The sequence below is a fragment of the Callithrix jacchus genome, chromosome 8 (assembly GCF_049354715.1).
Source record: "Callithrix jacchus isolate 240 chromosome 8, calJac240_pri, whole genome shotgun sequence".
Lineage (NCBI taxonomy): Eukaryota > Metazoa > Chordata > Mammalia > Primates > Cebidae > Callithrix > Callithrix jacchus.
This window is the reverse complement of record NC_133509.1, coordinates 6,662,326-6,689,322: the sequence shown is the minus strand read 5'-3', so window position 1 is coordinate 6,689,322 and position 26,997 is coordinate 6,662,326. Positions and strand designations below refer to the sequence as shown.

General features: G+C 44.4%; 1 protein-coding gene and 1 pseudogene across 3 annotated transcripts in view; one reads left to right on the top strand and one right to left on the bottom strand.

The window, feature by feature from the left end:
• LOC144577268 (uncharacterized) overlaps positions 1 to 23,586 on the top strand; it is a 476,463-nt gene extending 452,877 nt beyond the window's left edge. For all 3 annotated transcript variants that reach the window (XR_013520677.1, XR_013520676.1, XM_078333282.1), the window contains 2 exons: positions 21,507 to 21,559; positions 22,734 to 23,586. The gene's annotated coding sequence lies outside the window, so the exon portion shown is untranslated. The remainder of the gene's footprint in view (positions 1 to 21,506; positions 21,560 to 22,733) is intronic.
• On the bottom strand, positions 20,691 to 20,809 carry LOC118145192 (5S ribosomal RNA; annotated as a pseudogene).
• Positions 23,587 to 26,997: the final 3,411 nt, after the last annotated feature.

Sequence of the window (26,997 nt, the reverse complement as noted above, 5' to 3'; positions counted from 1 at the left end):
AGACCTGCCCAGTGCTTTCACTTCCTGCAGGAAAAGCTAACAGAGGCCCAATGATCAGATGCTTGTCGACATTAGGGAGAATTTCTCAGTTAAGGTAGCAAAGGCCCTCTTCCCACTGTCAGGATAGCCTTGTCACAGACGGCTTCGTGGACATAGGTATGGGCAACACCAGGATTCTTCATTTTGAAATTTTCTGTGATTCTTCTAGACCCCTCTCTACATACCTCTTCCTCCTAACAGGACGCAATGACGTTAAGTAATTGCTTATCGACTAGAACCCCATTCCTAGTCCATCTTTCCAAAATGTATCCCAAATCAAAAATGTATCTGCTTTCCTTGAAGGCAAAGGAAAGCAATGGAAGGGACCCGTGCACTTCGTGACTGCACTGAGCAGCTGCCGATGGAGCTGTCCAACTCAGGATTTCCTCATTATGTAGCACTTTTCTTTTGTATTAAGACAAAAACAACAGGAGCTTTTCTTCTTGACAAAGGGACTACTTTTTTTCCTTATGCAACCCAAAACTTTGGACACTTCCTGCATTTGTGCTGAATGAACGCGGGAATTTTCATATTGCCAGTTGATTCTGTGTCTCCATTTTTCAGATGAATAAATGGCTGAATAAATGAATGCAGAACTTAGTAGTTACACAAAACTGTACCAGGACTCTCTCAATGACTGTCAGTCAAGGTGACCTTTTCCCCAAAACTGGATCATAGTTCCTGGGAAAGCTTTTCTCTCAAAAGCTGAGTGGATTGAGCCACTGTTCCCACATCTGTCTTTTCATGCAGAAAGTCCAGGTAAAGAATAAATATATTTCGTTTAGATGCAAACTTTTACCTGCCCAACCCCAGTTTGGAATTAAAGCCTATGTAAGATTTTACCCAGGTCACTTTTCCAAACCTCTGCACTTTCGCTGGGCGCAGCATTCAAAATAAGCCAATTGGCATTTGATTATTTCAATAGTACCTACTCAAGGATTGAATTACCAATGATATGTTAACACAAACTAGATAAATAGCACAAGGTAACGTACAATATGGGGATAAATGGACATACCCACAGACTAGAATAAGAACTATGTAACCAGTTAATAAAATTTATAGTAACTTACAGTGGAAATATTTAACATTAAGAGTACAGTCTCGGCTGGGCATGGTGGCTCACCATCAAATGGAATTTCTAGGTCATTCTCTAATGACCTGCGATGATGAGCATTTTTTCATGTTTGTTGGTCTCATATATGTCTTCTTTTGAAAAGTGTCTGTTCGTATCCTATAATCCCAGCAATTTGGGAGGCCAAGGCGGGCAGATCACTTAAGGTTGGGAGTTCTAATCATCCTGACCAACATGGAGAAACCCCGTCTCTACCAAAAATACACAATTAGCCTGGTGTGGTGGTGCATGCCTGTAATCCCAGCTACTCGGGAGGCCGAGGCAGGAGAACGTTTGAACCTGGGAGGCGGAGTTTGCAGTGAGCCAAGATTGCGCCCTTGCACTCCAGCCTGGGCGACAAGATTAACTCAGCCTCAAAAAAAAAAAAAAAAAGGTATGGTTGAGGTGATTCTTTTCTGAGTGTTCTTTTGGGGTCTAACTTATGCAGGGTGGTCAGTGTAGTAGCCCAACTGGCAGTGAAATGGATGAATTTGTCCTTTAATATTGCACGATTTTAAGTGTGAAAAGAAGCAGAGAGAAATCCTCTTTTCTTGAGGCCTTGAAGAAGACTGACAGGAGCTTTTGAAAAGTTTCCTAAGAGTTTGTGTAGATACATTCATGCAGCAATCTTGAACACCTCATATGTGAGAGGTATCAGGCATCTTGTCAGGTGCTGAGGAGTTTGTGAAGATGCGTCAGACTTAGAATTCTGCTTCCACGAGGAACCCAGATAAGACATTGACTTAAAATAGTGAACGAAAACCAGAAAAGTGACTCCAAGATGTTGCCTCTTGGGAAGTGTGAGGGAGCTGATGCTGCTGAGGGAAACACGGTCACGGGGAGGGAGGTGTTTCTGTCCTTAGGTGAGCTTGGATCTTAGGGTGTTGAATTTCAGATGCTGAGGATGATGGTTTCCAGATTCATCCAAGTCCCTACAAAGGACACGAACTCATCGTTTCTTATGGCTGCGTAGTATTCCATGGTGTATAGGTACCACATTTTTTTTGTCCAGTTTATTATTGATGGGCATTTGGGTTGGTTCCAGGTCTTTGCCATTGTACACAGGGCTGCAGTGAACATACGTGTGCATGTGTCCTTATAGTAGAACGATTTATTGTTCTTTGGGTATATACCCAGTAATGGGATTGCTGGGTCAAATGGAATTTCTATTTCTAGGTCCTTGAGGAATCGCCACACTGTCTTCCACAATGGTTGAATTAATTTACACTCCCACCAACTGTGTAAGAGTGTTCCTGTTTCTCCACATCCTCTCCAGCATCTGTTGTCTCCAGATTTTTTAATGATCGCCATTCTAACTGGCGTGAGATGATATCTCAGTGTGGTTTTGATTTGCATTTCTCTAATGACCTGTGATGATGAGCATTTTTTTTCATGTTTGTTGGCCTCATATATGTCTTCTTTTGAAAAATGTCTGTTCATATCCTTCATCCACTTTTGAATAGGGTTGTTTAATTGGATTTATTTTAACAAGTTTTGTCGACATTAATAACTAGACCATCCTTAATAGGTAAGCCTTTTGGTTTAGAAATTCATTATAGCTGTACACTGATAAAATCTTAGGAGTGACAGGGGTGCTTTCCAAGTCAAAACCGGAAAGGAAACAACCAGCAGATCATTTGCTCGCCCTCTGTTTGGGCCAGTTTTAAGCACATCATTGAGGAACGCCACAGCCCGGTGGGAAGCTCACTGGCTTGGAGGTCAGAAGATGCGAGTTATGTTTCTGACCAGTAGTGTGAGCCTTGGACAAGTAACTTAGTCTTTTTGCGGCTTCTTTTTGTCGTCTGTAAAGGTAGATAGGATTCATTAATCCCAAAGACACTTCTAGGTCTGTCTTTCCACGATTTCTGTAGTACATTATTGATCACTCCCCAAATTGATTTTTGGCACCCCAAAAAACACCGGAGGTGTTTTAAAAAAATGCATACAACTTTTTAGCTTCCCAAAACATAATCGTTAGTTTCCCATTTGTTTCTTTTAATTTTCCTCTAAGTTCTGGGATACATGTGCTGGATGTGCAGGTTTGTTACATAGGTATACGTGTGCCATGGTGCTTTGCTGCACCCATCAACCTGTCATCTAGGTTTTAAGCCCCTCATGCATTAGGTATTTGTCCTAATGCTCTTCTTTCCCTTTCTCCCGACCCCCCGACAGGCTCCCGTGTGGGATGCTCCCCTCCCTGTGCCATGTGTTCTCATTGTTCAACTCCCACTTACGAGTGAGAACATGTGGTGTTTGGTTTTCTGTTCCTCCGTTAGTTTGCTGAGGATAATGGTTTTCGGCTTCATCCGTGTTCCTGTAGAGGACAGGAACTCATTGTTTTGTTTTTCAGATTTTAAAAAATTTATTTATTTATTACCATAAAAGAGAAAGTGAGCTTAGGACCCACGTGAGTTTCATCTATTAGGAGGGACTAACAGAGATGATCAGATTACATTGGGTTGATTAATATTTGTGACACACTTATATTTCCTTACTTGGGGACACAGGAATAGGAGGCACCTGATCTACTCATTTTCTGGCTCACTGGAGGTCTGTAACGATTATATATATATATATATATATATATTTTATTGCACTTTATGTTCTGGGGTACATGTGCAGAACATGCAGTATTGTTGCATGGGTACATACATGGCAATGTGGTTTGCTGCCTCCATCCCTGTCACCTATAACTGGCATTTTTCCCCATGTTATCCCTCCCCAGCTCCCTACCCCCCACTGTCAAGTTATTCTTTTTTATGGCTTCATTGTATTCCGTGATGTAACTTTAAATTTCACATGGAACCAAAAAAAAGCCCATATAGCCAAGACAATCCTAAGCAAAAAGAACAAAGCTGGAGGCATCGCACTACCTGACTTCAAACTATACTACAAGGCTACGGTAACCAAAACAGCATGGTACTGGTCCCAAACAGATATATAGACCAATGGAACAGAATGGAGGCCTCAAAAATAGCATTCATCTGTTTCTTACTGAGCCCTGAAATAATGCCATTATTGACCACACCTCCGTTCAGATGAGGAAACTGGGACATACAGAGAGCAAAGGGCTTGCCTAAGGTTCCCAACTGGTACACCCCAGAGCTAGAACTTGTAGCCAGGTCCTCCTCCTATATCACCCCTCTGTACACACAAATCTCTCCACCCCAGTGTGCTCCAGTCTTCCTTTGGCCACTCTTAAATAGACTTTAAAAGAAAAACTCTTGTAAAGACACAATTAACATTTGGGAATGATTGCAGATACAAAGATATTTTTTAACTTTTTCTTCTATAATAATTTTCTATTTACAGAAAATTTACAAAAATAGTACAGAGAGTTCCTGTACACCTCTTACCCATCTTCTCCTAAATGTTAATGTCTTATGCAGCCATAATACACATGTCAAAACTAAGAAACTGACATTGGTATAATAATAGTAAACTACAGACTTAATTTGGGTTTCCCCAGTTCAAATTTTAATGAACTAATTAGAGTACATTGTTGAGTTGGAATAGGGTCATAGATACAAGGTCTTCTGGCCCCCATCAAATAATACCCATGCACAGATATGTATGTACTGTGGGCCTTACCGCAGATACAGACTCCTAACACCGAAGCATCCCCGTCTTTGATGAGAAAGTCAACAGACATAGGAAACTGCGATGATGAGAATAACAGTGGCCACAGGGAGCACTGGGAACCCAAGGTCCGAATGCTTAAGATTGTGACCTAGACACCAGGTAGCAGACCAGAGAAGCATCTGAGATTCTGTGTCTTATGGACAAGGTGCTCACAATCACCATCCATCATTTCCTAGGTACGGTCTTTTCCTGGAAGATATTGCAGTATTATTCAAAACGTGCCAAAGTGGGCAGGAGATCCCAAGAGTAATTGTGAGTTATGAGGTCATGGGGACCTCATTGCAAACTATTTGCAAAACTTAATTGGGGTAATAAATAAACTGAGCATGTAGATTAGATCGAAGACTACTGTGTGAATTAGAAGGAGGCCATTAGCCTGCCTGGTCAAAATGCCTTCTTCCTGTTCTGTAGTATTTGCTGAGTTGAACTGTTAATCGAAGGAGCGTTCAATTCAGATATCCTAAAATTTCATAACTAAAATAACTTGGAAATAAAGCCGTTTAATGAGATCCTTTCTGGACCAAGGAGTAGGCTTTATTTTTTATGATTAAGTACTTAGATACCTCTCAAACAGAAGATGGCCCAGCTTTCACGTCGAAATCCATCTGCCCCCCAGGGTGTGAATTCATCTTAGCCAGTGTACTTAGAAGCAAATGTAGAAGAAAAAAAACGAAGCTCAAAAGGAATAGAATAAGAAAGCCACTGCCAATCAATGAAAACAAACAGATATGAGGGTTGAAATGAGACTGTCCCCTCATCCTTTTCTTTTTTCCATTTTTTAAACCATGTGGTCAAAAATAACTCAGGCCCGACATTTCTTTTTCATACATATGAAAAATGAGTAAAGGGACCTCTTGGAGGTAAATATAAATATTAAAAAAAAGGAAGGAAGAAACCAGATGCCCAAACACCACATCTAATCATCAGCCTAAGTCAAGTCTTACAGCAGTTTTTTTTTTTTTAAGCAGTTGATTGAATGAATACAAATGCCTCTCTGTTGTCACTTGGGATGCCACTTGATATATCCCATTTTCTAGACTCTAATTATTCCATTTGTAGACATGAATGCCATTTAGATGTGAGCTAATTCAGCATGGTAACTCAATTAGATTTGTACCAACTTGGATTTATGAAACATCAATGGGTTCTTGGTGAGACCAATGGGACTGCGGGTGATTCATCCCGGCGTCTCACCGACACAGCCTCTCAGGAGCTCAATTAAACATGCCAGCCATGAGGACGTTTTTTAACTGGAATGTTTCACAATTAAAATAAAAAAGATTTCCGTGTTTCTCTGCACACATGGCCCAGCAGAAAACAAAGACCTGTAATAACACGGACTGAAGTTTCCCTCCCGGTTATATGTTATCTCCGGGAAAGAAGGCTCCTTCTCTTGGCTGTGTTCCAGCACCTGTGTGGCCAAACTCTGTTGTTGACCCACGTGGCAAAGGCCGTGGCCCTTCACGGTTTGCCTCACATTCAAGGGCACTCAATAAATGTCGGCCGAACTAAATCGCTAAGTTCATCTTAGGGCCGGTATCTGCATCTTAACTCTCAGAGCTGAAAGGCAGATGCTAATAGGACATTAGATTTGTAAAAATATGAGAACTCTCAAAGTGATGAAAATTATGCTGGTTTCAGCCTGAAAGTATGGCCCGTGGTGAGAAAATGGGTGAAAAGATGTGAACCAGGATTATCCTCTAACAGTACTTTTAGCTTGTAAAATACTGTTTTCAAAAAAAATTATTTTACTGTGCAGTTCTGTGCTGGGCTTAGACATGAAGGCAAGCTCCTGCCATGTTAAGGGCCAATGCCTGGCAGAGATCTGTCTCACACCCCTTTCTTCACGATGGGCATGTTTAATGATGAGAGGACCCGTGGGTCCTCAGCCCAGGGCTTGGCACCGGGGGCATACTTAGAAACACTGTGTGAATTCATGCAACAACATAATGGGTGTGAACTCACTTTGTCAATGATGAAGTATTTTGGAAATGTCTGTTGTCATTTTCCTATATCAAGTCTTAGTTAAGAAAGACATTACCCAAGAGATCGAGACCATCCTAGCCAACATGGTGAAACCCCGTCACTACTAAAAAAAAAAAAAAAAAAAAATTAGCTGGGCGTGGTGGTGCACGCCTGTAGTCCCAGCTACTCGGGAGGCTGAGGCAGAAGGATTGCTTGAACCGGGGAGGCTGAGGTTGCAGTGAGCCGAGGTCATGCCACTGCACTCCAGCCTGGTGCCTGGTGATGGAGTGAGACTCTGTCTCAAAAAAAAAAAAAAAAAAAAAAAAAGACATTACCTTGTTATTCCAAGACCTGGACAAGGGACAACACAAAGCGGGAAGAGATTCCATTTTATCATCTCTCTCTTTATTGCCTTCTCTCAGTTTAATGCTCTACGATTTATTTCTATTGTGAGATGATTAGCGGTAAAAGTACCAGTGAGGAGTAAGTGGCAGTAGCAATACTTGGTCAAGTATTAGAAGTAACATTTGCTTTGCATGTTAGAATTTTCAAAGTGCAATTCACATAACTCGTGTCATTTCATCCCACAACACTCCTGCAAAATAGACATCATTTCCTCCATTTTGTAGTTGAGGAAACTGCTCACGAGGGGTGGTTTTTTGTCTTGCCTGAAATCTTGGGGCTAAACCTCAAGAAGCCGGGATTTCAACCTTGTCCTTTCTCTGTAAATTCTTCTCGTGTGGTATGGCAGAAGGAGCAAGAAGTTTGGATCAGAAAACACGGTTTTCCTTTCTGGTTTTATAAAGTTTTGAATGTTTCATGAATATCTAAATTTAGCCTTAGCACATGACGAATCTGAGGCCATTCTTAAGTTTGAGTTGGCTAAAACTTCCAAATGTTTATTTTTAAAATCCTCTCCCGAGAGCATCAGATTACACTAGCGTAGCGTTAGAAGGTGGAAGCACCAGGGGATGGGATTAACGTTGCCTGCAGAGAGGAACTTCTTCCAGCCTATGCACCTACCTTTCTTTAGTCTCAGGGAGCCTTGATCAAATTGGATACAAAGGTTAGGACTCCTTTGTCTTTTCTCAGGGAAACTCCTTTCTTGCTTCTAATTTCTGACCGCAGAGACCTCTGCGAAGACTTTTGAAGAACCACCTAAAAGAGAGGGGACCCGAGTCTATTTGTACCACAATCGGCATCCATTAACACATGCGTAATTCACTGTAATCTTGCTGTCCTCACAAACACCCAGTTCTCCTTGGTTCCTTCTCATTCCAGGAAATGCCGTCTCAGGCAGCAGAGGGGACCATCAGAATGACCAGTGCTGGGGCCAGGAGCTGCCAGACTCCCTCAGCTTGCTCTGCCACTGACTCCTGGGGATTTAGGGCAGCCTTAGGAAATTCACCCAACTCCTTGAGATTTATTTTCTTCATCTGTGCTGAAAGTGCTCCCATCAGAAACTCTTGGACGTGTGACATAAAATAATGTGCGTGGAGATACTTTGCAAACCATTTAACCTGTGCTTCCTGCCCTTTCGGTATAGGGACCTTTGTGGTATAGGGACACTATACCATAACGCACTATATCTTTTTTAAGAGTCTATGTTTGTTAAGTGCCACATTTTAGAAACTCACAGTGGCTTTGACATGTTAAAGATCCTGAGGCCAGACATGAGGGGTCACACCTGTGATCCCAGCACTTTGGGAGGCCAAAGCAGAATGATTGCTTGAGCCCAGGAGTTCAAGACTAGCCTGGGCAACATAGTGAAACCCCGTCTCTACAAAAATTAAAAGATGAGCCAGGTGTGGTGGCACGTGCCTGTAGTCCCAGCGGCTTGGGAGACTGCAGCAGGAGGATACTTTGAGCCTGGGAGTCTAAGGCTACAGTGAGCTATGATCATGCCACTGCATTCTAGCCTGGGTGACAGAGTGCAAACCTCTCTCTAAAAATAAATAAGCAAATAATCTGAGAGGTCCTGAGGAGTGACTCTGGATATGTGTTCGATGCAATGTCGCCCAAGCTCTTTGACCACATAGTTGTTTTTGTTGTTACTGAGATGGGGTCTCACTTTGTTGCCCTGGCTGGAGTGTAGTGGCATGATCTTAGCTCACTGCGATCTCTGCCTCCCGGACTCAAGTGATTCTCCCACCTCAGCCTCGCGAATAGCTGGTACTACAGGTATGCACCACTATGCCCAGCTAATTTTCATATTTTTGCTTGGTAGAGACCGGGTGTCACCATGTTGTCCAGGCTTATTTTTCATTTGGTACCTAGTGTCAAGCTGAGCTGCTGTTAGTTTTAAAGCCCCAAATCCACACAACTCATTCTCGGGGTTTTCGTGATGGGCAGAGTGCCCTTCTTGCCGCCTCCATCCACCTCAGTTCTCTTCTGTGTTGACAGGTTTCCCCAAAGGTTAGCAAAGAGGACCTCCAGCAGCCCAAGACTTCTGCTTAGGAATCCTGCAGAAAGAGCATCTCTTCCCCAATAATTCTAGCAGTGGTGCCAATCTTACTGATAAACCCTGAGTTCTGCTCAATCTTTAAGCAATGGCTGTGGACAGGGGGAAGGAATTCTCTCACTGGTCCGGCCCAGATCACTGCTCACTTCTGGAAGGAGGAAGGGTAGGTTATATCTAAGCCAGGTGGACTGAAAATGGGAGAAGCAGGTCTCCAAAAGAGTAATGTCACAAAATGTGGGTGTTGGTGGTAGTGAAGGAATTCTAGACAGAAAAAAAAAAAAAAAAAAGCAGGAGCACTCCTATCACTTCTCCATCATTTCTCTTCCTAGGGCAGAGCTTTATAAACTTTGGCCTGCATCCGAATCCCCCATAAAATTTATTGAAAATACCAGTTTCAGTGCCTTAGCCTGCTTCTAAGATTCTGATTTCGTATTCTGAGATATTGCCTGAGGACAAGTCCTTTCTGCCAGGTCTAGATGCAGGTGGTCTAAGTACCGTATTTTAGGAAATAAGCTCAATAAGAAAAACATGCCTCTAGCCATCCTCGATCATTGCTGCATGTCAAGATAAACTATGATTTTTTTTTCCTAAATCAGATGGCCGAGTGCTACCTGGCAATCTTGCCAAGCAACATTTGCAAGGGTAAGGCTGGCGAAGTAGATGTGGAGCCACAGGCATTTCTGATGGACCCTAAAGCAGTGATTCCTGACATTTACTGTATATATGGATGAGCTGGGATCATCTTCAAAATGTAATTTCTGATTCACTAGTTTTAGAGTTAGGCTTGAGAGTCTGCATCTCTGACAAGCTCTGGGCGATGCCACTGCTGTTAGTGCATGGGCCGTGGCTTTGAGCAGGAAGACATCAAAGGCTGAGGGCCACTCTGTGTGTTTGATTTGGACATTTTAAAGTGTGTCTGAATGGGCCAACCAGCCTGCCAGAGAACATAAAAAGACCTTCTGTTTCTGGCGGGATTTATTCATAGTGATGTTTCTCACTTTCTTCCAAGATGTGTAGAGCTTATTTTACTTGATTTTATTTTTATTTTTCCTAGAGATGGGGTTTCACCACATTGGCCAGGCTGGTCTCGAACTCCTGTCCTCAAGTGGTCCACCTGCCTTGGCCTCTCAAAGTGATGAGATTACGGGCATGAGTCACCAGACTCAGCCTAGACCTCATTTTAAAGTAGTTCAAAGTCAACACAGTCCAGCCCCTCAAAACTGGACTATGCATGTGCACACTTTTTATTTAACTAACACTTCAGTGCTCCAGGTCTCACCTAGACTCTGGAAAGACAAAGAAAAGTGAGACGGGGTCTCTGATGGAGCGCCCAGTGAGGGTGAACCATTGTCCTGGTTTGCCCAGAACTGTCCTGGTTATTATACTGCAAGTGACACCTTAGCAGTCACACTTTATCGGGGAAGAAAGACATGTAGACCAATAACTATATACAATTAGTGAGGGCAGAGGAGGGGTGATATGTTTGGATATTTGTTCCCTCCAAATCTCATGTTGAAATGTAATCCCCAGTGTTGGAAGTGGGGCTTAGTGCGAAGTGTTTGGGTCATGGGGGGACCATGAATGTCTTGGTGCTGTCCTCAAGATAATGACTGATGTGTTGTGAGATCTGGCTGTTTAAAAATGTGTGGAACCTCCTCCTTTTTCTTCCTCCTCCTCCTCCTCCTCCTCCTCCTCCTCCTCCTCCTCCTCCTCCTCCTCTTCTTCCTCTCTCTCTCCCTTCTTTCTCTCTCTCTCTCTTTCTCTCCCTTCTCTCTCTCTCTCCCTTCTTTCTCTCTCTCTCTCCCTCTCCCTTCTTTCTCTCTCTCTCTCCTCTCTCTCTCTCTCCCTCCCTCTCTCTCCCTCTCTCTCTCTCTCTCTCCCTCCCTCTCTTTACTTTGCCATGTGATATGCTGGCTCTCCCTCCCTCCCTCTCTTTACTGTGCCATGTGATATGCTGGCTCTCCCTTCTTTCTCTCTCTCTCTCTCTCTCCCCCTCTCTCCCTCCCTCCCTTCTCTCTCTCTCTCTCCCTTCTTTCTCCCTCTCTTTACTTTTGCCATGTGATATGCTGGCTCTCCCTCCCTCCCTCTCTTTACTGTGCCATGTGATATGCTGGCTCTCCCTCCCTCCCTCCCTCTCTTTACTGTGCCATGTGATGTGCTGGCTCTCCCTTCTTTCTCCCTCTCTTTACTGTGCCATGTGATATGCTGGCTCTCCCTCCCTCCCTCCCTCTCTTCACTGTGCCATGTGATGTGCTGGCTCTCCCTTCTTTCTCCCTCTCTTTACTGTGCCATGTGATATGCTGGCTCTCCCTCCCCCCCTCCCTCTCTTTACTGTGCCATGTGATGTGCTGGCTCTCCCTTCTTTCTCCCTCTCTTTACTGTGCCATGTGATGTGCTGGCTCTCCCTTCTTTCTCCCTCTCTTTACTGTGCCATGTGATATGCTGGCTCTCCCTTCTTTCTCCCTCTCTTTACTGTGCCATGTGATGTGCTGGTTCTCCCTCCCTCCCTGTCTTTACTGTGCCATGTGATGTGCTGGCTCTCCCTTCACCCTCCGCCATGAGTGTGCGTTTCCCGAGGCCCTCCCCAGGAGCCGAGCAGCTGCTGTAGTCACGCGTCCCATCCAGCCTGCAGAACCATGGGCCCATTAAACCTCTTTTCTTTAGAAATTACCCGGCTCCGGTATTTCTTTACAGGGCAGTGCAAAAATGGCCTAACGCAGGCAACCAGATAATTCAGCCTGAGAGGGTCAGGAAAAATGAGGCTACATGGCTTTGGAGGCTGAATAGGCATCATCAGGGTGGAGGCTGAGACCAGGAACAAGAGGAACATTGAAGGTGGCGGGAAGCCACGTATGAAAGGACAGAGATACCTGCACATGCAGATACCCTAACTGCTCCGTTTCCAAGGCAGTGAGGTTCAGGAATCTGCACATAATAACTCAGCGGAAAAGCTTCTTCCACCGGAATAAAGCTCAGGCCCTCGGCGGAGCGAACAAAACTCCCTCCGGTAACCCTGGCAACACGCCTGTCTTCTCACAGCCTATTCCTCTACTTAGCTTGGCAAACAGAAAGTTTTCATGATTTGTTCCTGGATGTTTATCAGGGCCATATTTCTGTGCCCTGTTTTCGTTCATTCATCTGTTCAACAAGTACAAATGCTTGTCCTATACGTGTGCGCCACGACAGTTCTAAGTACTTGTAATATGTCAGCGAACACCCACTCACCCCTCCCCTCACAGAGCGGACTTTCTAGAAAGGGAAACAGACAATGAGCGGTAAATATTTCTAAACTGAAGTGTACCTAGGTATATTTGCAGGTCATAAGTGCTGTGGGAATAAAAGACCAGAAGGTAAAGGTAATCGAAGCTATATCTTTATATAGATGGTGGGGAAAGACCTTTCTAATTAGTCACCGTTTGAGCAGAGGCCTGAAGGAAGCGGGGAGGGACCCTGCAGATACCTGTGGGAAGACGTTTCTGGATGAGGGAATGGCACTGCAGCATCCCGAGGGCGCGTGTCATGGGCAAGGACCAATAAGCAGTGCAGTGGTTTGGAATGGAGTGAATGAGGCCGATGTGTGTCATAGGAAAGGATGTCAGGGGTGGGCACAGGGCCTGGAACCAGTGTTAGAATGTGCAGTAAGTGGGATCGGAGTCCTTGGAGGGTCTGAGCAGAGGAGGCACATGATCTGACTTACATTTTGAAGGCTCCACTCTGGCTGCTGTGTTGAGAAGCAACTGTGTGGTGGGGGAAGGACATGAGGAGGGAGACTGGTTACGATGCTATTGGAACACCCCAGGCAAGAGAAGATGGGGCTCAGACAAGGCTGGATGCAGGGTAGTGGTGGGGGGAGGCAGGAGAGGATGGGGCTCAGACAAGGCTGGATGCAGGGTAGTGGTGGGGGGAGGCAGGAGAGGATGGGGCTCAGACAAGGCTGGATGCAGGGTAGTGGTAGGGGGAGGCAGGAGAGGATGGGGCTCAGACAAGGCTGGATGCAGGGTAGTGGTGGGGGGAGGCAGGAGAGGATGGGGCTCAGACAAGGCTGGATGCAGGGTAGTGGTAGGGGGAGGCAGGAGAGGATGGGGCTCAGACAAGGCTGGATGCAGGGTAGTGGTAGAGGGGTAGCTCTGTGGGTTTCCCCATTACTTGGAGAGTCGCTGCCCTTTCAGCCTCTGGAGAACTGAGTTTTCCAACTACGTGAGTGATGGGGACAGATGTTGTCACCCTCCCAGGGCTTCATCTTCATCATCTGTAAAACACAGACAGTCGTATCTGCCTTGTCTAGCTCACGAGGTTCTTGTGGGAATTAAATGAGGTCAGCACGGTGGAAAGCATAGAGAACAGCAGGAAGGAAAACATACATGAGTCCAAACCCACCAGCGAGACCTCTAATCTCTCACTCAATAACAAAAGAGAAATGCCGCTGTGTCGTCATTGGCTCAGATCACTCATGAAAGGTTAAACCCTGAATCATAGATTGAGAGGAGACATTTATGATTATCTGGTCAAGAGCCACATCTCTCAGGTAAAAGGAAACTGAGATGGAGAGATGAAGGTGGGTTCCCGAGACAAGGCAGTGAGAGCTGGAGCCACGCTGGGGTCTCAGTTCCTGGCCGTCCTCTACCCTGCAGCCTGTCCCAAAGCTCTGACAGACGTCCCAGTCTTGAACACTAATCAAAGCACAATTAAGATACAGGGAGAAAGAAAGCTGGGTGCTCAGCTCATGCCTGTCATCCCAGCACTGTGGGAGGCCGAGCTGGGGAGACTGCTTGAGCCCAGGAGTTCAAAACCAGTCTCGATAACAGAGTAAGACCCCATTTCTACTTTAAAACAAAATTAAAATAAATACATACATTCCAAAAAAAAGGCAAAGGAAAAGAAGACGCTCAGTCGCGAGGTATACAGCAGCTCTGTAGCTTTCAGGTGCATAATCGAATTTGATCTTACCAATGACTCCACGTTTTCAAATACTCCCATTTTACAAATAAAGAAACAGAGGGTCAGGAAGATCAGCCAAATGATCCCACGTTACACAGCGAGCAAAAGATTCCAGCTCACATCTCTGGCACCGAACTGGGTGCTTTACCCTGCATTTAATGAAGACCTTTGGAGAGAGCTGAAATTGGTTTAATTTCAGAGGGTATTATCTCTATTGTTCTAATTATTCTCTGTGAGTCCTTCAGGAGAGGATCGGAAGGCATGTTTTTTATTTGTGATTGTAGTCTAGTGCTTATTAGAATTTCTGAGCCTTCACCCTGGAAGTTTCAACAGGCTCACTGAGATACTTTTGAAGTGTTGAGTGTAAATGCAAGTCTAAAAACATTCTCAAGCCAAGTGCACTGACACATGTTCAGAGAATAGGAGGAAGAGTTATGTCAGCGGATGCTATACAGAGACACACACTGAGGCTCATGCTGCAGTTTTCTGAGCTGTAAAAGCAAAGAGAACGTCTGAGATGAGGAAGGGACCAGATTTTGGTGCAGAGACCAGAGGCAAACTGCTGTTGAAAAGCGGATCTCAAAGGCGTCCTTGCTGTTCATCTGGGACATGTGCTATGTCCTTTGGTTTTAACTTTGAAACAATGTATTCATTTGAATCAAGAGAACTACAGGAAGGTTTTAACAAGCGAAAAAGGCTGGGTGTGGTGGCTCACACCTATAATAATCCCAGCACTTTGGGAGACCGAGGTAGGCAGATCACGAGGTCAGGAGATTGAGACCATCCTGGCTTACACGGTGAAACCCCTCTACTAAAATAAAAAAATTAGCCCCCTGTGGTGGCACATGCCTGCTGTCCTGGCTACTTGGGAAGCTGAGGCAGGAGAATTGTTTGAACCAGGAAGGCTGAGGTTGCAGTGAGCTGAGATCGCGCCGTTGCACTCCAGCCTGGGCGATAAAGCGAGACACCGTCTCAAAAAAAAAAAAAAAAAAAAAAAGCAAAAAACTTGTGCTGGAACACAAAACACAGGGGAAGGAACCCTGAGTTTGAAATGTCAGTGTATTCTCCGGAGCTAAACATGGCTAAAGTTGACACCGGCTTTGAATCTACCCAATTAATGCAGGTTCCCGCCACGTGCGATTTCCCTTGGCAGCAGGCACAGATGCCCAGGAGCTGTTGGCTTAGCACCCCCCAGTCCCTTGGCCAGATATTGGGGGTCCTCAGGCCATGAACCTGTGGGGTGAGCCCCCAGGGCACTGTATGACCCTGAGAGCTGTAATCCCCTCGGACCCTCTGCTGTGACTGTGTTGTCACTACTGACCTTTATCCTGTTCCCGATTCGAACACCCATCCCAGAGAGACTGAAGTCCCATCATGAATGTGGCTTCATCCTTCCCAAACCCTTCCCGGTGAGGCCCAGCCATCTCACTGACCCCAGCCATACCTCTCCAGGTACCACCCCACACTGCCACCTTCTGGTATTTCAGATATGTTCATTCTCAGCCAGCTCTGGCCCCACCCTCTCCACTCTATGGTTACACTCTGCAGAGATAAGATGCCTGCCCGTGCCCCATGGGTCGATGTAGGTGTCCATGCAGCCTAAAGTAGGCTTAGCCCCGTCACTCACTCATTCTCCCAGTAGCTACCCAAAATTTCATCAAGTCTCATGACCAAAGCTGCATATACTAAGGCAGTCTCAAGATTAGTAGTAATTACTATAATTAACATTCATTGAAGGAAGGCTTAATTATTAGCTGTGTGACCTTAGACAAGGCACTTTACCTCTGTGGTCCTTATTTTCTTATCTATAAAATGGGAGTCATAATAGTATCTACTTTATTCTGAAATTATTAGTCAGGTGGCTACATGTGTGAATTATAGCTCTGTTTTTGTTTGTTTTGTTTTGTTTTTTTTGAGACAGAGTCTCACTCTGTGACCCAGGCTGGCGTGCAGTGGCACGGTTTTGTCTCACTGCAACCTCTCCCTCCTGGGTTCAAGTGATTCTCCTGCCTCAGCCTCCCAAGTAGCTGGGACTACAGGCATGCGCCACCACGCCTGGCTAATTTCGTATTTTTGGTAGAGATGGGGTTTTGTCATGTTGGCCAGGCTGGTCTCAAACTCCTGCCTCAGCCTCCCAAAGTGCTGGGATCACAGGCATAAGCCACTCCACCCAGCCAAAAGTGCTTTGCAAAGCCTGGCACCTAAGCATTCAATAGTGGTAAAATGTATAAATATTAATGATCCAGTAGTAGTATGTGCAAGGACTTCTCTAGGGGCTTTGTACACATTACATTATTAATTCTGAAAACTTGACAGTAGAGCAGTATTATACCCATTCTCCAGATGAAGCTGCAAGGTAAGGCTTTTAAGTAACGCCTCAAAGCCACACACTTCATACGTGGGTAAATGGCTGGAATTTGAACCCTGGTGCGTTTGACTCCAAGCGGACCTTTTAAGTCAGGAAGATGTGGATGACAAAGTTTTGAATGACGGCTCATTATAACGATCGAAGGCTTGATGGTCAGGCATCCTCTGTGATTAACTGCCTCATGAGTGGAACAAATAGTGAGCTTTGCAAATAGTAAATACTTCAGCAGTGCAGAGCAAAGGGCCATTATTTCCACTGGCTTAATAACAAAAAGCTTTAGGAGAGAATTTTTCACTCGTTTTTTTAAACCCTGTTTTTCCTGCCTATGTATGCTATAGAAAAATTCGGAGGCTTACCCTGCTACTGGCTTTATTGTACTCATTTACTCTTTTGTTTTTAAATCTGTTTCTAGCTCTTCCTGCCACCTCAGACATTGCCAGCATTACCCTGTACTGTTACAACCTTTGGGAAAATAGTCTATCTGTAACCATTAGGATTACAAATGCACATACCCTCTGACCCAGCGTTTAAGACTTTTTTTTAAAAATAAAACACCAGTATATATATGCAAGTGTATATACTTGCAGCATTGCTTACAGTTGGCAAAACAAATTCAAATCAAGACAATGCCCTTGTATATACCAATAAGAGGATACTTGAATAAACTGTGACTGGTTGATTCTGGGAGCCATTATGTGCCTATTACAAAAGATGAATTAGATTTCTCTACAATAAACTGAATGAAATTGTCTTCAGATCTTAACAGCTTAGAATTTAGGAGTGAAATCTACTTTAACGAAAGAAAGGTGAAGTAATATAGGGAAAACTAAAAACGTGTGTTTGCAGTTGATCCAAAAAGACATTGTCACGAGCTCAATACTGGGGAGACATAACTCGATGGTACCTTGTATGAAATGGGTAAGGGGCCGGGGGTGGTGGCTCATGCCTGTAATCCCAGCAGTTTGGGAGACCAAGGCAGGCAGATTGCTTGAGGCCAGGAGTTCCAGACCAGCCTGGCCAACATGGCAAAACTCCATCTGTACTTAAAAAAAAAAACAAAACAAAAACAAAAATTAGCCAGGCATGGTGGCACTCACGAGTAATGTCAGCTACTTGGGAGACTAAGCAAGGAGAATCGCTTGAACCTAGGAGGTAAAGGTTACAGTGAGCTGAGATCGCGCCACTGAACTCCCGTGTGAATGATAGAGAGACACTGACTCTGTCTTAATTGAAGGAAGGAAGGAAAGAAGGAAGGGAGGGAGGGAAGGATTTACAATCTAAATTTACAATTTACAATCTACAGATTTTTGTAGATTGTAAATTGAATATAACCTAATGGTATGAGGGCCAGAAAGCTAACGGGTAGCTTAGGGACGTCTAGAGCTTTTAGAAGACGAGGGAAGATCAGCCTGCTCTTATGTCTGTTGGCCCCATCTGCAGAATCACGGTCAGTTTAAAACAAGCATGTTCACCAAGGTAATGAGGCTGAAATCACGCCATTGGAGAAACAGCTGAAGGAACTGTACTTCTCTCTTCTGAAGAAGAGCAGACCCAAAGGACACACTATAATTGTCTGCAAATTTCATGTCATATGGGAGCAAAATATTACAGTTTCTCTATAGACCCTCAAAGCTAAAACCAGGACCCGTGAGTGGGTAGAGGCTAACTCGGGAGAGAAGTTTAGCCTGAAATAAGGAAGGCACTGTGAACTATCAGAGCTTGCCCAGAGTGGTGTAACGTGGCTCGGTCTGGAGAGTCCAGGAACCTATTCTGTCCCTGTAAGTGTTGGAGGGCCTGGTGGAAATAATGAGAAAAGAGATACATAGTTAATGGGGGCAGTGTGGTGCCTAACACCATTTCCCAACCCATGACATCCCTAATCAGAGAATATTCAAGTTTATCAGTTGATCCTCGACGTGATTTTCAGTCATGAGAGGTGAGGAGAGGCAACGTAGAATGTGCTTGTGAACTCCAGCTATCAAGTCAAACTGACCCTGGTTTCAATCCTGTCTCCTCTACCTCTGGCTCTGTGACTCGGGACAACTTCTAAACTTCTCCGGATCCCAGTTTCCCTATCTGTACAATAGGAACAGTGTTGGTCTCTTCCTCAAAGTCCTATATAGGTATAAAATTTGCTTAACACACAGTGGTACATTGTGAATTCTCAGTAGGTATTTTAAAGTTAAATTATGTAAGTTATTCTTGTCTTATTATATAGGTTCATTTTAAATAGGATGGAGCAAAAAAGTATGTCCTGCGTAATCTTGGAGAAAACCATAACTGTCTGTGAATTAGAACATCTTATTTCCTAAGCCTTCTGAGGTTTCTTCATATCAATTTGTACAGTTTATTGGGAATATTTGGTTTCTTTCCAGGGAGATGTCAGAAGAACACCGAATGTGAGGCCATTAGATCTAAGTCCAAGAGGCTTGTCATGTCTTAAGCAAGTAACCTCTAGAGTCTCAGTTTCCTCATCCGTAAAGATAAGCAAATCTACATTGCCCCGTTCATGGAAGTGTAGAGAAGAATAAATCATAAACATTTGCACAAGTACTAGGCAGTTAGGAGCTAATATTACCGTACTGTCATAATTTGCAAAATGGACAAGGAGCATGATTTCTTTGGTCCTGGAAAACTAAGACTACCAAAGACAGGACCATTCTGAGAATTTAATCTTAGGCTTCTAAGTACTTTCTTGGGTATAGAAGTAAGAACAAACAAGCAAAAAAATAAATAAATAAATAATTTTTTCTTGCATTTTAGGTTTTGGGGTACGTGTGCAGAACATGCAAGATAGTTGCACAGGTACACACGTGGCAGTGTGATTTGCTGCCTTCCTCCCCCTCACCCACATCTGGCATCTCTCCGCATGCCATCCCTCCCCAGCTCCCCCCCCCACTGTCTGTCCCCCATTCCCCCAACAGACCCCAGTGTGTAGTGCTCCCCTCCCTGTGTCCTTGTGTTCTCACAGTTCATCACCCGCCCATGAGTGAAAACATGCGGTATTCCATCCTCCGTTCCCGTGTCAGTCTGCTGAGAATGATGTTCTCCAGATTCATCCATGTCCCCACAAAGGACACGAACCCATCGCCTCCGATTGCTGCATAATATTCCATAGTGTACATGCACCACATTTTCCCAGTCCAGTCCACCATCGATGGGCACACCATCTTCTGTAAAAGCAGGCATTGCCAGCTTTCCAGAAAACTTTTTGGAGCCTAAATTTACCTTTCCAGGTAAAAGTAGAGAAGGAGCTTGGATATGATGAAGCATTGGCCCAAAAACCTTTCTTAAGAGTACCTTTATTAATTAATTAAGGTAATTGGTTATAACAAGTTGAATATTCTTAGTTGCTAATTGCAAAAGCAGAGAGGGCCGTACTTGAAGACGGAGGAGCTGAGTAAATACTGGCTCAAGGACTCAAAGATCGTTAGCCCTGGATGGGATCTCAGACAAGACCGAATGAAAAAGAAGCGTCAGTAAAGGTGTGAAGCTTTAACCCATAGTTTATTGCTCCTGACAGCGCTGGCAGTGCTCTCCTAAGGCTTATTCTTTCGTATCTTGGTTTTGATTTCTAGGCAGGGTCTGAGGAGAAAGTAAGGCAAGGAGAAAAAAGAAGGGAAAAGTAGAGCAAAGTCCTTTGACTCAAAACACACCATTTCCATTACCACCTGCACTCCGTCCAGAGAAGCCAGCACGGGCATAACTATGTGTGGGCAATGCTTGCTCCTTAATGCTGGATATAATATGTAAGTCTCCACTATTTGAACCGTACTCTAAGGGAAAAAAATATTAAAAGGTAAAAAAATTCAGTAACAGCGTGAGAAGAAAGAAAAACGAAGGAAAGAAAAACATCAAATATTAAAAGGTTAGAAAAGTTTCATGTTCCATGTTTATTACAGCGCCATTCCCAACAGCGAAGAACCAGAACAAGCCCGGTGTTCAGGAAACAAGAGCGTGTTTGAGTCAGTGCTGACCAAGCTTGCCGCACGTTATACAACCAGTACAGGTGGTGTCACCGCGACCGTGAAATAAAACATGCAAATGCTTTGTTCTAGTGACAAATGGAGGCAGGACGGTGTTGGGTGCACTGCATTGATCAGAGACAAGATTTCTTTTTTTTTTTTTTTTTTTTTAATTTTTAAAAAGAAAAGAATTTTTAAAGCCTGCAGCACCCAGTATTCCCTGTCAGTCTCCCATCCAAGTACTAACCAGGCCTGACACTGCTTAGCTTCCAAGATCAGGGGAGATCTGGCGCATTCAGGGTGGCATGGCCACAGATGGAAGATTTCAAGTAGTAATCTGTTTCACACTAGAAGGGAAAGAAAAGTAGATTAGGAGATATAAAATGAATGAAATTAGTAAATTGTAAAAAGATATGAATTCCAAGAAGATTTTATAAAGAGACAGACACATTAAGGAGACATGTGCAGAGCTAGAATAGTTTGTATTCTGTTGACCTCAGAAGGGAAAAAGCTAAGAACTGCACGGGGTTACCCAAGTGGGGTTATAGCTTCAAGACAGGCCACCCTGAGCACTCCCCACTCCCAGTGGGTTGGACAGAGAGGTACTCACCTTATAATGAGAAACACCACCATCAAGCTTGGGGAATGGTAATGAAAGGTAAGGCCACCTTGGGTCCTGGGAGGAGTGTAAGGGAGACAGGTGACATAAGAACATGAGGATGCTTCTGCCTCTGGGTTCAGATGATTCTCAACATCATACGGATGGGTTTATAACTGGGAACCAGGCGTGTACATGTGTGCCAGGAGACTGCAGGCCTGTTCTTTCAGATCCCCCTTAGTTTAGTTCAACGTCAGCTATTTTCCCCTGCACCTGGCCCGACCTGGTCGGATGCATGGACTTGCCACCTGGAAGGCACGTTTTTAAAAGCCCCCTCCCACCGAAGCGGGCAGAGGTTGCAGCAATTTTAATAGCCTATTGCACGGATTGATCTTCCTGCTCTTCCCATTCCCCAGGAGGACTGAGGCTGTTTGGAAATGAAAGACCGCCAAGAACCAGGAGTTAACAGGTACAATGGAAATCACAGTATTACTATCAAAACCGTGTATATCCAGGAAAAACAAAAGACAGAAAGGAAAACATTCTCATGTCAACAGTGATTGCCTTTGGAAAATGTCAACATGGGTGAAATAGTTTACCTTCTTTTTTTTTTTTTTGGTTAATGAATGAGAGCTTCTTACGTTGCTCAGATTGGCCTTGAACTCATAGCCTCGCCTCCTCAAGCGCCAGGACAACTGGCCAGAGCCACCACGGCTCCCTTACCTTCTTTTTATATGGTTGTGAATTTCCTGGATTTCCTTTGAGGAAAAAATATAGTTACTATCATTCATAAAGACTTAAAAACAAATGCAAGGTTAATGTAGAGAGTGCGTCATTTGGTGGTGGAGGAAATTTTTGTTTATTTTTAAATCTTTTTCGTATTTTTAGAATGATGCAGACCTACTGCAGAAAATTCCTCGTATTAATTTAGCCTCTAGCTTCACTTGACTATGCTACTCCTATTTTTTCCTTCAGTTTATCAAAAATCCTCTTTAGAAAGAGAAGAGCTATCAATCGATCAACTTTCCATTCTTTTTATTTACTTCAGTCAATATTTTTTACAGCCTCAAAGCAAATAAAGAAAGTATTAACACCTGATTAAAGGGTGTGACTAAATCCCTTCTTCAGGGTTTCTTCAGAGTTCTTTAGAGAATTTTTTTTTCTTTAGATGTAAAGAAAATATCTTCCCCCACCCCCATCCAGTAATCTGTGTTAATATGTTATTGGTATCTTATCACTCTTTCTCTAGTCTCACAAGAATATAGGGGTATTTTTTCCAATTTAAAAAATGTTATATACTGGCTGGGCGCGGTGGCTCAAGCCTGTAATCCCAGCACTTTGGGAGGCCGAGGCGGGTGGATCACGAGGTCAAGAGATCGAAACCATCCTGGTCAACATGGTGAAACCCCGTCTCTACTAAAAATACAAAAATTAGCTGGGCATGGTGGCGCGTGCCTGTAATCCCAGCTACTCGGGAGGCTGAGGCAGGAGAATTGCCTGAACCCAGGAGGCGGAGGTTGCGGTGAGCCGAGATCGTGCCATTGCACTCCAGCCTGGGTAACAAGAGCGAAACTCCGTCTCAAAAAAAAAAAATGTTATATACTAAAATTTCACCCTCTTTTTCTCAACAATTCATATTTTAGATATGAGACAAGGAGATGCAGTAACTTGACCTTCGTCATAGAGCTAGCAGATGGAATTTGAACTGAGGAAGAGGGCTCTGGAGTGTAAGGTCTTGACTACTACAGACAGCTGCTCCTGACAGAAGGGAAGGCTATGAACAAACTCAGTGGAGCTGGTCACTGAAGACCTTTTAGGGGAAAAGATGAGAAAGAGCACTCTCTGCTACCGTGATTTCCCCTGTGAGCTGTACACTCCAGCAGGAGTTACTGATTTCACAGGCCGTGGCTGCTGAAGACTCTCAGCCCTTCAGGAAGAGGAGCCACCTCCTTGTATTACGTGTCTGTCATCCTGAAAGTGCTCCCAGATTGGCCAGTTGCTCCGATCATAACCCACCTGTCTACCTTTTGGACGCTTCACCTGATAATTTTGGTGCATTTTGCGTATTTTGACTTATGAATGTTGCTGTTGTTGACCTCACACTGAGCACCCTTCTGGATCTTGGAATGTCAACATTTCAGCCCACAAGCTCTCTCGAGTTCAGGCGATTCTCGGCATCGTGACAGACAATTTTATAACTGTGAAAAAAAAGTACGTATGTGCCAACTGAATTGGAACAATAAGTGGCTCTTTTAATTAAAATTCAGACAGGAATTTTAGATTTGTTACTGAATAACCATCGATACTGCCAATGAATAGTTCCTTCTGGGGTGACCCTAACCTGCAGGAAACTGCCATTTATAATTCACAAATCACTTTCCTCCCCGTCTCTTCCCATCTCGATTCCATTTTCCCTTTTCCACTCTCATCTCATTATCACCATTTTCTTGCCCCTTGATTAAAAAAAAGAAAAATAAAGCAAAACCAAGAAAAGCACTTTGCCCATTAAATACTGCGTTATGATGAGAGGGATGTTGAAACGCTGATTTTCAGGTGCATCAATATAATCATAGAATTGCTACTTGTTACTGAGTTCCATTTGATTGAACAAACATCTAGGGAGGCCGATATGTGCCCTGCCGTGTCTAGGGAGGTGGGAATACAAGGAGCGTGCGCAGGCTCTCCCCAGTAGGAACGTAACTACATTGTAGCCTTGTGTGCAAGACATAGGACACACTGGGAGGAAGCACAGAAAAGAAAATGGTGAGGGAAGGAGACATGAGGGAAGACTTTCTGGAAGAAGTGTTTGCTTTAGCTGGGTTTTGAAGGATGAATAGGAGTTTAACAGGCCTTATTCATTTAACAGATGAATAAGAGAAACTTACTCATGGCAAAAAAACAAAACCAAACAAACAAACAAAAAACAGCATTTCGAAGGCACGGAGGTGAGAAATTTTTTTTTCTCGGTGGGCAAACGAGGAGGCATGCCGGATGAGAATGGACAGGATTCTACGGGCTAGGTTCTAACCATTCGAGCATGATTTTAAATTTTGTATTTCCTTCCACTTGCTATATAGCAGACACTTTTGTGTTTTACATATACTGATTTATTTAATCTTTATAACATTTTAGGCAGATTCTCAGACTACAGCCAACGTTGAAATAAGCGCTGACCTCAACAGTCTGGATTGACTGGTTAAAAAAAGTAATAAAGTACACACATAAACCTATGGTAAATGTCATATAACAGAACTAGACTCAAGAACTTTGAAATGCATGTGTAATCCCTTCTCCAGCAATGAGTCTTCGTGCCCAGAGGAGATTTCGGCTTGATGATGTTACAGAGAAAAGGGATTGCTGTGGACAATGACTGTGCCCCTGGGTCTTAGGTCACTTAACCTCAGCATCGTCCTGGGGGCATAGTGGTCTCCTTTCCTACCTGAGACTCTGAAAGATAGGTAAGTTACCTGGTCAAGTGAAGGTGATGGCATTTGTCTAACTCAAAATCTGAGGTTTCTCCTTTCCACACCTGTCCAGAGAAGGACCACAGGGAAGATCTAACAGGGTGTTTCCTCACAATGCGCTATGTACTGTGGAGAAGAGAGGTGTGAGGATAGGCTGTACCTACATCCTTTGACCCCTTGGTGTTTAAACCAGTATCTAATGACACTCATTAAATATTGACTGAAGACAGTATGCTCCTTTTTTTTTTTTTTTGAGACAGAGTTTCGCTCTTGTTACCCAGGCTGGAGTGCAATGGCGCGATCTCAGCTCACTGCAACCTCCGCTCCTGGGTTCAGGCAATTCTCCTGCCTCAGCCTCCTGAGTAGCTGGGATTACAGGCACGCGCCACCATGCCCAGCTAATTTTTAAAATATTTTTATTAGAGAGGGGGTTTCACCATGTTGACCAGGATGGTCTCGATCTCTTGACCTCGTGATCCACCAGCCTCGGCCTCCCAAAGTGCTGGGATTACAGGCTTGAGCCACCGCGCCTGGCCGACAGTATGCTCCTTCTTTCTGAAGTTCTATTAAGTAAGAAACCTTTAGATGATGACAGTCTATGACATAGACTACCTTGTTCCCTCAACCAGCCAAATTCTGATAGGTTCAGGGCAGAATGACTAAAAGAAAGCATTTCTAGGAAAATTGGGATACGCGGCCATCATGCCCTTAACAGTGTTCCTTTTACATTCAGGAACTTGGAAATCCACATCCGTAGCACGTTTGCTTTTGTTTCCTTGGCATTTCACATAGCATACCTTGGTGATGAAGCATCACAGACGTACATAACATGTTTTCCTCACAGTTTGTAGCACCTCTGCATTCTGCATCCTCCCTTCCGTCTCGGCGTTCCTCTTTTCACTCCGCCCTCCTGTACTGTGATCCACCTCTCCAATACTTTCTTATCAGCCTCTGTTTCAGAAAAAGGGGACTGGAACAGAAGTCACCTTAAGGGTTTGGTGAACAATGGTGACCTCACCTGGGATCCCTTTTCAAAATACACAGTATGCATTTTTTTTTTTTAAGCTTTGAGGCAGTGGTGTTTATCTCAAAGGAATGACTGTCCAAAATCTTCCTTGTGACATATAACAATAATAACAATTACTGGCCTTTTGGGCACAGTGGCTCACACCTGTAATCCCAGCACTTTGGGAGGCCGAGGTGGGCGGATCACCTGAGGTTAGGAGCTTGAGACCAGCCTGACCAACATGGAGAAACCCCGTCTCTACTAAAAATACAAAATTAGCTGGGCATGGTGGTGCGTGCCTGTAATCGCAGCTACTTGGGAGATCGCGCCATTGCACTCCAGCCTGGGCAACAAGAGCAAAACTCCGTCACACACACAAAAATCAATTACTGGCCTTTTGCGCTGGTCTCTCCTGTGCCGGGCACAGTGCTAAGCTCTTGCATGTGTGGCTAATTCTGGCAGCAATCTGCAAACGTGACATGATCATCCCCAGTCAGAAAAGAAAACTACTGTGTAGAGGGATGAAGTCACACAAGCTGCTCACGAAGGTCTAGTGAGATGAGAGCCGAGGTGTGTTCGGCTTCCAAGCCCCAGCCTTTTCTGGCACTCCGACTGCTTCCCAAAAAGGAGATGATAGGGTCGGCCCTTCAGGCCAGCGAGGGCCTCTTTGCCAATGAACGATTTCCTCTTCCACCTTTACGTGAGCAGGTGCGGCATGTTCCCGATTAGAAAGGAAAGAGAGGCAGGACTCTGCAGATTTCCCTAAAACAAGTACCCCAGATTTCCGCCTGCAGTGCCAGTCACTTCTGTGGTCTACACTCTGGCCCAGTCCCCAGCAGAGTTTTCTGCTACTCACATACGGTTTCACACATAGAAGGATTTTCTCAAGTGAAAGAAACAAAAGACAGGACCACGGACCCAGGACTTCCTGTGACATCTTTACTCTGACCTGCAGCCATGAACTGTTTCACGGTGAGTGGTCTCTATAACTTGCCTTCAGGTGTTAGTTTACGAGAGCAGATAAAAAAGAAAAGTTAGGCCGGGCGCGGTGGCTCACGCCTGTAATCCCAGCACTTTGGGAGGCCGAGGCGGGTGGATCATGAGGTCAAGAGATCGAGACCATCCTGGTCAACGTGGTGATGAAACCCCGTCTCTACTAAAGATCCAAAAAATTAGCTGGGCATGGTGGCGCGTGCCTGTAATCCCAGCTACTCAGGAGGCTGAGGCAGAAGAATTGCCTGATCCCAGGAGGCGGAGGTTGCGGTGAGCCGAGATCGCGGCATTGCACTCCAGCCTGGGTAACAAGAGCGAAACTCCGTCTCAGAAAAAGAAAAAAGAAAAGTTAAAAAGATTGTTAAGGTTTAGTAAAAGAGAGCAATTGATACACATCAGGGCTAGTAATAATGCCCGACAAACCTGTTAGTTTGTAGCGAAGTG